The 11,174-nt window shown below is 46.9% G+C and overlaps 1 pseudogene; it reads left to right on the top strand.

The window, feature by feature from the left end:
* Nucleotides 1-339: 339 nt before the first annotated feature.
* The window catches only part of LOC148161602 (acrosin-like), a 39,748-nt pseudogene continuing 28,913 nt past the window's right edge, over nt 340-11,174 (top strand).

Raw genomic sequence — 11,174 nt, 5'->3', positions numbered from 1 at the left:
TAACAGGAACTGTGGTTGCAGCTTGCATGAGGGGCAGACCCTGACACTGCACAAAACTGGATCCTCAGATGATACAGAGCCTTCAAAGGGTAACTGGGAATGAAGATCCTGGCCTTGGGACAGAGGGAGGGGGTTGCACATGAGCCCCCATCCCCCGAGGGGTGCAGAGGAGCCTGTACAGAAAGCTGGCATCTTGTTTCAGCCTGGACCGGTTAAGCTAAACGGCTCCTGCCTGGCCTGACTATTGGGGTGGGGGAGGGTGGTAGCCATGCTGACTGGTCAGGAGGCCACAGAGGTTTGTGAGGTCACTGGGCTTCCAGGCCGGGCTGGGGCAGGAGTATGGTAGAGATGCTGCCAACTGCCCTTCTGCTGGCCTTGGCAGTGTCTGTGGTTGCCAAAGATAACGCCACGTGTGAGTATGTGTCAGGGACATGTCCGGGGGGTGGAAAGGGTGTTTTCTGAATACCAAACCCCACCCAGACGCCCTCTATCCAGGGCTAGGAAGGAGGCCAAGCTTGGGCCTTAGTAGTCCCCTGGGTCTCACGGGTGTGACCAACATCCCCAACTCAGACCATCCTTGCTCCCAGCTTCATCAGCCGAGAGACCCCAGGGCTGACCCCGGGCTCCTATGCCTCCCGTAGCACAGACGCTGGGGTCCTTCCCTCACCTAGAGACTGACCTCACTGCCTCTTGCACATCAAGTCCCAATTTTTAGAAACCCCTTTCTTCCCACGGATAGTGAGGTGCTCCTCCTGTGGCTGACCCCAAAGACCCCAGGGTATTTTCATGGCATTCTTCTAGGGTCGGGCCTCCACCTTAGACTCTGACAGACCCCAAGTTACCCCCAAACTCTTGTGGCCTCTCCCCAGTTCCCAGAACTTCCACCCCGGAACCCGCTGCTCCCCACACCTGGGATCACTGGAACTGCTGTGGCTACTCTCCCTCCTCCTGCCACCATCCAACCCCACATCGCAGCCCCAACAACCCTGTGGCTGTTTCCTAAGTCTCCCGCCCAGAATTGGCTCTAAAGACCTCAATCCATTACACCTCTCTCTCACCTCCTCTAGCCTCCCCCCTGCCTTGGGATCTCCCATATTTCTAAGGCCCTTATCATCCGTCTTGCTTCCTAGCGCGCCTTCTTTCCTTGACTTGGGGCTTCACCCACAAGACCCCAGAACTCATACTCCTCAAAACCAGTTCTGAAGTCTGCAGCTTCTGGCTTCCCTACCACCCTGACAGCACCTCTCCTCAGCAGCTCCCCCTCGGACCCTCCACACTCCCGGTTGCCCCATTTTGCCCAGCCCCCTAGCCCTGATTCCCCCATCGTGCAGCTGCGAGTACAGGCTGTGCCTCTTCTTGGTTTGAACTGTGCCCCTGGTCTCTCCCCAGTGCCCCCTGTGGGTTATGGTTCAGGCAGAACCCACCGGGAAGTGGAACCCTCGGGCCCTGGCCCTGGATGGTCAGCCTCCAGGTATTCATGTCCCATAATAACCGAATGTACCATGCGTGCAGAGGCACCTTGCTGAACTCCCATTGGCTGCTTACGGCTGCCCACTGCTTCGTCTCCAAAAAGTACGTGTGGGAGCACGTGGAGGGGGGTCTTCAGAAAGGCTCTTCCCAGAAAGGGACATTCTCCAGGGCTCCATGTGCACAGTCTCCCCGGGGCTCTGGGCTTTGTGGCAACCAGACCATGAGTGGGTGGTCCCAGGCCCTTGCTGAGGAGGGCTCTGAGGATCATGATCACCAGAGGTTTCTGTCAAGTCCGTCCTTTCTGAGGATGACCTGGCTTGCCTCTGTGCCCACAGAAAAGTATATGACTGGAGACTGATTTTTGGAACAAGGGAAATTGTGTATGGGAATGAAAAGCCAGTGAAGCTGCCTCAACAGGAGAGATATGTCGAGAAAATCATCATTCATGAGAAATACATCCCCAGTTTAGAGCACGATGACATCGCTCTCATGAAGATCACCCCTCCCGTTCCCTGTGGGCAATTCATTGGAAGGGGCTGCCTGCCCCAATTTAGCACAGGCCCACCTCGAGTTCCCTAGGCCTGCTGGGTGTCTGGCTGGGGATTCCTGAAAGAGAAAGGTGAGTATGGGAGGGGCTCTCACAGGGGTAGGGACACGGCAGGTCATTTCCTCAGTGGTCTCTGAAGTGCAGGGGACATATGTGGTGCCTAGTGGTAATGTCCACCAGAATGCGGGACACTGTCCCCTTTTAGAGCGAGAGAAACTGGCAGCCGAGTCCCCTGTCCACAACCTCACCACTGATGGCTCGTGCGGTCGCTGGGTGGAAGGGTGCATGCAGCCCCAGGAGAACCTGGGCATTTTTCGAATGGGGTATGGGCTGTGGCTCTATCTGGGGCCTGGAACCCCAGTTGCTACCTTCTGGAAATGGGGGATTGTCCCCTGAAACGGCACTTGGAGAAGAGCTCAAGATGGGGTTTTGTGGTTGCGGGCCAACTCCTCCCCTCTCTGGACATCCATTTCCCATCTGTGAGTTGAAGGGACATGTCATGTGCTCTCTGAGCTCTGAGACCCCAGAACCCAGCCCTCCAGACCTCAGTGAACCTCTGCTCCCCACCCTCGCTGGTCACAATGCGAGAATCCACCCCCCTCAATCCGAGTGACTTCGTTTTCTCTGGAGAGAGGGGACAGGGTTCTTGGCAGGCCAGCAGTGGGCAGCAAGGGTTTGACGAGTAGGTTAGGCCTTTCAGCTTTCCACAGGTGACCACATGGACTTTTTACCCAGTCACACTGGGGATGAGAAGAGAGACTGAAAGCTATTCTGTCCGTTGATAATGGAAAACTGAGGGCTCCTAATTCCTGAAATACTTTACCTGTTTTAAATATTTTCATTATTTCAAAAATATTGTTGGATATGAATTTGTGCTTAATATAATGCAAAATGTTATGGTTTAGAGAAGAAAGAATCAAAAATGTTTACTAGAAAAAAAAATGTTCACTAGCCCCATCAAGAATACAAGGATGTTCCAGGGTCATGCTTTCTTACATTAGAAGTACACACTGGTACCAGACTCTGGCCCTATCTCACTGTGACAAGGTGGTCTTCATCCCCTTTGTCTTTAAACCTGGGATGACTCATATGTGATATAAGACCAAATAAATCTCAAATACTTAACTCTATATTCTTTTCACATAAATCACTTAAGCAATATGATGATAACATAGCCACCTATGAAATACTCCCACTTGAGTAAATGCATGTCAGATGCATAATAGAATTCACACTACATAATCATCAAACTGAAATGTATCTCTTTAAATATAATTGCATATTTTCCTTTTCAATATATGTTGTAGGAAACTCATCAAAGCACTCTAATTTCTTTTTTTTATTATTAATTTAATTTTATTATGTTAGTCGCCATACATTATTACATCATTAGTTTTTGATATGGTGATCCATGATTCATTGTTTTTGTATAACACCCAGTGCTCCATGCAGTATGTGCCCTCCTTAATTCCCTCCACCGGGCTAACCCATCCCCCCTCCCCGCTCCCCTCTAAAACCCTGTTTGTTTCTCAGAGTCCATAGTCTCTCATGGTTCAACTCTCCCTCCGATTCTACTCCCCTCATCTTTCCCTTCCTTCTACTAATGTCCTCCCTACTATTCCTTTTGTTCCACAAATAAGTGAAACCATATGATAATTGACTTTCTCTGTTTGACTTATTTCACTTAGCAGAGTCTCCTCCAGTCCCATCCATGCTGATATAAAAGTTGGGTATTCATCCTTTCTGATGGCTGAGTAATATTCCGTTGTATATATGGACCACACCTTCTTTATCCATTCATCTGTTAAAGGGCATCTTGGCTCTTTCCACAGCTTGGCTATTACGGACATTGCTGCTTTGAACATTGGGGTGCACATGGCCCTTTTTTTCACTACATCTGAGTCTTTGCGGTAAATACCCAGGATGCAATTGCTGGGTCATAGGGTCGCTCTATTTTTAATTTTTTGAGACCCTCCACACTGTTTTCCAAAGTGGCTGTGCCAACTTGCATTTCCACCAACAGTGTAAGAGGGTTCCCCTTTCTCCACAACCTCTCCGACATTTGTTGTTTCTTGCCTTGTCCATTTTTGCCATTCTAACTTGTGTAACGTGGTATCTCAATGTGGTTTTGATTTGAATTTCCCTGATGGCTAATGATGATGAACATTTTTTCATGTGTCTGTTAGCCATTTGTATGTCTTCTTTGGAGAAGTGTCTGTTCATATCTTCTGCCCACTTTTTGACTTGATTATTTTTTATGGGTGTTGAGTTTGAGAAGTTCTTTATATATCTTGGATACCAGCCCTTTATCTATAGTGTCATTTGCAAATTTCTTTTCACTTACCTCAGAGGACTCAGCCGATTAAACACCTATCAGATAGCTGAGTGATTGTTACTGTGAAGATTCTTTTCCCTCCACCAAGACAAGACTGTGAAACTAAAGAAGGTATTTCCTACTATATACAGCAAATTTCTCCAACCACATATCCAGCCCAATGCAATCACATCACTGTTCATGGCTGACTTCCTCCCAGCTGGAGGGTAGACTCCCAACCTTACTTAACAAATGCCTGTTTTTCTACCACACGAGACACAGTTTGCATCCACACATTTGGGTGTCTGAGCCCAAAAACCATACCAAGGGAAAGTCAGGAGATCACTTTAGATACAGATGCCCCTTTAAATTCACACAAATAATGACAATATAGACATGGAACAGTATCTGGTTTCCTTTGATCACGTCCTAGGAAGGGAGTAAGAGCAGATGTGTCATGAGGAGAACAGATTAGATAAATCAGTATATCTGATGACATTCTTTCAGGCACACTAAAACCTTGCCGACACATCTGTCCCTTGAATCTTGGACAAAACATCAAGACGGTGGGCTAGAATGTGCCAGCCCTCATTTCCCACAGACACTCCATAAAGCACAACATATGGACAAACATAGTTTTGTCAGAACTCCAGAAACCAGCTAAAAAGGTGCAAAAGCCACGTGAATCCTTAACCAAGAAAAAGTCCTTACTCAAAATGTTGGGAAAGTTTGTGGAATTGTGCCTCCCCTTGCCATACCCCCAGCTGGAGCAGTGTGGTTTAGTCAGGAGGACACTTCTTAATTCTCAGTTCCATCATTTAGACAAAAGAAGAACATACTTGCTTATAAAGTACTGACTTGTGGAGGGATCTCCATATGATTTCTGTCTGTCCCTGGCTCAGAACAGTGATGGGTAAAGTGGCATAGTTGGAAGGCCTCTGATGGCAGGGACAGTTGCAGTGGATCATTAAAGCAACAGTGAGCTACAATTTGTGGGGGAAGCAAGACATTAACAAAGAGACATTTAATACAAATCCAAGAATTCTAGAAAAAAAAATGCAGGGATGAGAGTCTAAGGAAATTTAAAAGTGACTTGTGTGTGGAGAACTTGACCAAAACACACAGAAGTCCACCTTTACTTCTTTTATAAGATTTGAAAAACCAAACCTGAAAATTATTATAAATACATATTAATGGGCCCACACATACAAAAATCTCATCTATGATATCAGTAACGTAATGTATTGTAGAAGTCATTTTTTTGTAATCCACATGTGTTGTGGACTGAATTGGGTCCCCTCTTAATTCATATGTTGAAATCCTAACCTCCATTATTTTATAGTGTCTGTATTTGGAAATAGTACTTCCAATAGGCAATTAAGTCAACATGGATCATATGGGTCACCTTCATCCAATATACGTGATTTCATATAAGTGGAGTTTAAGATACAGACACTTTTAGACTTACAGCCGTGTAAAGACAGACAGAGAAGATGGATGTCTACAAGCCAAGGAAAGGGTTCCCAACAAAATTCAACTCTGCCAACCCCTTGACGTCCATCTTGTAGCCTCCAGAAAAGTGAGAAAATTAACTATTATTAATTACAACCCAGGTTGCGATACTTTGATATGGCAGCCCCAGCAAACAAATACACTATGGTAATGACAAATAAAGTATCAATAAACTACAGACAAAAGGAAATAGGAGGTAAATAAAAGCATCCCATTATTAAAAAAATCAACAAAATGAAGGCATTAAAAAAGGTAATGAGGGACAGCAATAGCTATAACAAGAAAACACTTAACAAAAAGGCATTGAGTTATTTTCCCACCAGTAATCCTATTAAATGTCCCATTCAAAAGATACAGATTGACAGAATGGAATGGATTTAAAAAGAGAAAATAACTATGCTGCCTACAGGATACTCTCCTTAGTTCTAAGGACAGACGTTGATAGATTGTTAATGAAACAATAAAAAAAAATAGACTGTGCTGAAGTAGAAACCGATTGAGATCAGTGGCATTTACACTAAATTCACACAAACATGAAACTGTAAGAAAGCAAAAGGACACATAACAATAATAATGACATTTCACAATTATAAATATATGTATACCAAACCCAGAGATATTAAATATATATAGAAATTTTGGCATGATTTCTAGGGGAACATGGAACATTTTCCAAGATAGACCTTATATAAGAACAATAAACATTTATTAACAATATTTTAAGAAGGGTAAAGTCATACAAACTAGCTTTCCTTATCATAATGAGATAGAATTAAAAATTGGGGCAAGGGCAGCCATAGCAGGTATGACTGCTATTACTGCCCACTTTGGGAGCCTCAAGGCACACGGCAAGGATATCATCCTTCAAGTAGCCCCTGCACATGAGCTTAAGGCAGGCATTTTCCTGACTGCTGTCACCTTCCAACTTCTAGCACATGTTGGAGCAGGCTGGTCCCTTCACAGCACAGGGTCAAAAACCTTCTTGGTGTAACAAGCACAGTTGTCAATTGCAGCCAAATGGACTGAAGGAAACTCTAGTCAGTCATGATAGTAAAGTGCACACAATCCACATAGAGACCTCCTTAGAGTACCTGGTTCTGGTGAACCGGGGCATTGTGCTGCTGGACAACACAGGACCTCTTCTTCAAAAAGCCATGACTGTTAAGGTCAAGAAATGTAGCTTATTTTCCAAATACATAGGAAACAAGCACAGAGGGTTACACATAATAATGAGATGGAGGAATATATCCCAAAAGAACAAGGGCAAAACTGCATCAAATTGCTAAATGAAGAGAAATAATCGATATGACTGTTATAAATTCAAAGTAATGGCTGTAAGATATTCATGGGATTTGAGAAAAGACTGTAGGCTCTCAGTCATACAAAGACAGAACATATTGAAAAGAGACCCAGACTTAGATAAAGAACTCAGGAACTGAAATAAAATACAGTAGAGGGAAGCAATAGCATATAAGATGAGGCAGAGGAATGGATCAGGGAGCTAAAGGAGGATTAATGGAAAACAACAAAGATGAACAGCAAAAAAGAAAGAAAATAAGAATAATAAAGTATGTGACAAGGTGAAGGGAACTCAGCGTATCATCAAGATTGATAACATTCACTTTATAAAGAATCCTGAAGGAGAGAGAGAAAGAGGGGCAGAAAATTTATTTGAAAAAATAATAGCTGAGAATTTCATTAATTTGGGGAAGGAAAGAGGTATCCAGATCCAGGAGGCACAAAGAAACCCTCCCCCCAAAAAATCAAAGCAAGGAGGTGCAAACAAAGACACCTCATGGCAAAATAGTATTGATAAAGTGAGAATTATCTTAAAAAGCACTAGAAAAGAAAACTTGCATATAAGGGAAATGACATAAAACTATCAATAAATTTCTTAGAAACTTTGCAGGCCAGAGAGGTGTGGCATGTTACATTAAAAGTGCTGAAAGATACAAGAAGACGTAAAACAATATATTTTTGCACACAATATAGGAGTACTGAAATACACAAAGCAACTCTTAAGAGCCATAAAGGAAGGTAATCACAGTAATACAATAGAGGACTTCAAGACCTCACTCACATCAATGGATAGATTATCTAGCCAGAAAATCAACAAGGAAACAATGACTTTGAATAACACGATGTACCAGATGGACCTACCGGATATATTCAGAACATTTCATTTAAAAAATATTGGAATACACAATCTTTTCCAGTACATGAGGCATTCTCCAAAATGGATCCTATGTTAGGCCACAAAAAAGTCTCAAATGCAAAAAGATTGAAATTGTATCATGCATTTTTCTCACCACAATGGTATGAAACTAGGAAGCAATTGCAAGAAAAAAAGATGGAAAGAGCACAAATACATGGAGGCTAAATAACATTCTACCAAATATTGAATAGATGAAACAAGAACTAAAAAAGGAAATCAAAAAATATATGGAGAAAAATGAAAATAAACTACAATGATCCAAAATCTTTGGAATGCAGCAAAACTATTCTAAGAGGAGACATTATAACTGTACAGGAATACATCACAGAGCAAGACAAATATCAAATAAAAAACATAATATTACACTTAAAGGAACTAGGAAAACAAAATAAAAACCAAGCCAGTAGAAAGAAAAAAAATAAAGATTAATCAAAAACAAATGAAATTTAAACTATAAACCAACCAAAACCCAAGAAGACCAAATTAATGAATCCAGGAGCTGTTTTTGTTTTGTTTTTTAAAATTTTTTATTGTTATGTTAATCACCATACATTATATCATTAGTTTTTAATGCAGTGTTCCATGATTCACTGTTTGTGCATAACACCCAGTGCTCCACGCAGAACGTGCCCTCTTTAATAGCCATCACCAGGCTACCCATCCCCCCACCCCCCTCCCCTCCAGAACCCTCAGTTTGTTTTTCGGAGTACACCCTCTCTCATGCTTGGTCTCCCCCTCCGATTTCCCCCCTTTCATTCTTCCCCTCCTGCTATCTTCTTCTTTTTATTTTTTCTTAACTTATATTGCATTATTTGTTTTAGAAGTACAGATCTGTGATTCAACAGTCTTGCACAATTCACGGCATTCACCATAGCACATACCCTATGGAATGTCTATCACCCAGCCACCCCATCCCCCCCACCACCCCCACTCCAGCAACCCTCAGTTTGTTTCGTGCGATTAAGAATTCCTCATATCAGTGAGGTCATATGATATATGTCTTTCCCTGATTGACTTATTTCACTCAGCGTAACACCCTCCAGTTCCATCCACGTCGTTGCAAAAGGCAAGATCGCATTCCTTTTGAAGGCTGCATAATATTCCATTGTGTATATATACCACATCTTCTTTATCCATTCATCTGTCGATGGTCGTCTTGGCTCTTTCCACAGTTTGGCTGTTGTGGACATTGCTGCTATAAACATTGGGGTGCACACCCCTTTGGATCCCTACATTTCTATCTTTGTGGTAAATACCCAGTAGTGCAATTGCTGGATCTCCCTTGGGTGGGCAGAGGGGCGGGCCCTGGTCCTGCTGGGCTTCACGCTGAGGATGCAGAGAGAGGACTGAGGGACCCTGGACCCCCGCCCAGCCTCAGTCTGGAAAGGTCCGGGGTGGCAGAGGGGGGGGTGTTGGGAACACGTGGTGAGTCCTGACTTCCGCATCCGGGTCTCAAAGACCCTGGATGCCTTGGCAGAAGGAGAAGGGCCTCCCTCGTTGGGCAGAGGGGAGGCCTCATGTCCTGCTGGACTTTATGGTGAGGATGCAGAGGGAGGAGTGAAGGACCCTGGACCCCAGCACAGCGTCAGTCAGGGAAGGTCCATTGGGGGGAGGGGGGCTGATTGAAACACGGTGAGTCTGGACTTCTGAGTCCGTGTCTCAGAGAGACTGAGGTGAGGCCCTGATGAAAGGAGCAGATGCTCATGTGGGCAGAGGGGAGGGCCCTGGTCAACCATTGCTGGGGGGGTGGCTTGGGGAGGCCAGGGATAAACCCGGCAGGAGAACAGAGGGGAGCCCCGCAGAAGCCCACCCATGATGTCAGTCTAGGGAGCCCCCCCTGGGCGGGATGGGGACACGTGGCCAGTGCGGCGACTTCTGCATCTGGGTCTCCCGAGAACCTGGGGTCCTTGGTGGATCGAAGGAGCAGGGCCTCGCTCAGGGGGCAGAGGGGCAGGCCCAGGTCCTGTTGGGGTTTACGCTGAAGTTGCAGAGGGAGGACTGAGAGACCCTGGACCCCATCCCAGAGTCAGTCCCTAGAGGCCTGAGTGGAGGACGGGGACACCCCGATTGTGTTCGTGCGTGCGCTTGTGTGTCCCCCACTGGCCCATCCGGGTGTCCCAGACACGGGATGCTCCGGTGCCCAGGAGCCGATCCGCAGGCAGTAGGGACAGGCAGAGGCATAGGCACCCAGGGAGTCCTGGTGGAGATCAGAAGAAGGCCCGAGAGACCTAGACGCCCCAACTCAGCCTTGGGAAGCCCTGGGCTTCGTGGCCACACGTGTTAGCCACAGACTTACCCCGGTGGGCTCAGGGCAGGGAGGGCCTTGGTGATGGCAGACCAGCTTGGGGACAGCAGCCAGAGTGGCCTAGGACCTGCCAGGGCTCGAAGCGAGGACCCCCAGGGGACTCCCCAGGGAGCCCGCGGGACCGCGGCCCTGCTTCAGCTACGGGAGACTCCTGGGATGGAAGAGACCACACAGTGCGTGGCCACTTTGGCCTCAGGGCCTCCGAGAACCCCTGGCCGTTTGGATGGAGCACTGCCTCGAGTATGCGGGTGGGGGGCGGTGGCCCACGTGTTGCTGGGTGGCAAGGCAAGGACCGGAAGGAGGACTGCAGGATTGGGGACAGAGAACAGATTCGGTCCCGGGAGGCCCCGGGGCCAGATGGGCACCTAGGGCGTGCCCTGACTTCCCAGCCATGTCTCCTAGAGCCTGGGGTCTGGGTGGAAGGAGCAGGCTTCAGGGCCGCCCAGGCTGAGCCCGGTCCTGCGAGGATGGAAGGGGAGGACCAGAGGGAGGACTGACTGGGCCGCAGTACGGACAGGCCATGGAGGAGGACCCTTGTGGAGGAGGAGCCCACGCCTCCTGTCCGGGGGTCCACATCTGGCTGTTAGAGCCTGAGGGCCTGTGGTGAGAAGGAGCGGGCCTGGGGTGGGGCGGGCCTGTGTGTGTGTGAGGGTGGAGTGCGGGGTCGGGGGGGTGGGGCACAGGTCCGGTTGGGAGTCAGGGTGAGGACCCTGGGGGAGGACTGGCCATACCCCCTCCACCCCATCTCAGCAAAGAAGCCAGGGCACCGGAGTCTGGCTGTGCCCGAACCAGGGAGGATCGGTCAGCGGGG

The sequence above is a fragment of the Eumetopias jubatus genome, unplaced genomic scaffold (genome assembly GCF_037043125.1).
Source record: "Eumetopias jubatus isolate StellerSeaLion01/CBP00866 unplaced genomic scaffold, mEumJub1_p1.0 scaffold_119, whole genome shotgun sequence".
NCBI lineage: Eukaryota > Metazoa > Chordata > Mammalia > Carnivora > Otariidae > Eumetopias > Eumetopias jubatus.
Note: the sequence above shows the minus strand (reverse complement) of the source record. Positions and strands in the feature narration are given on the sequence as shown.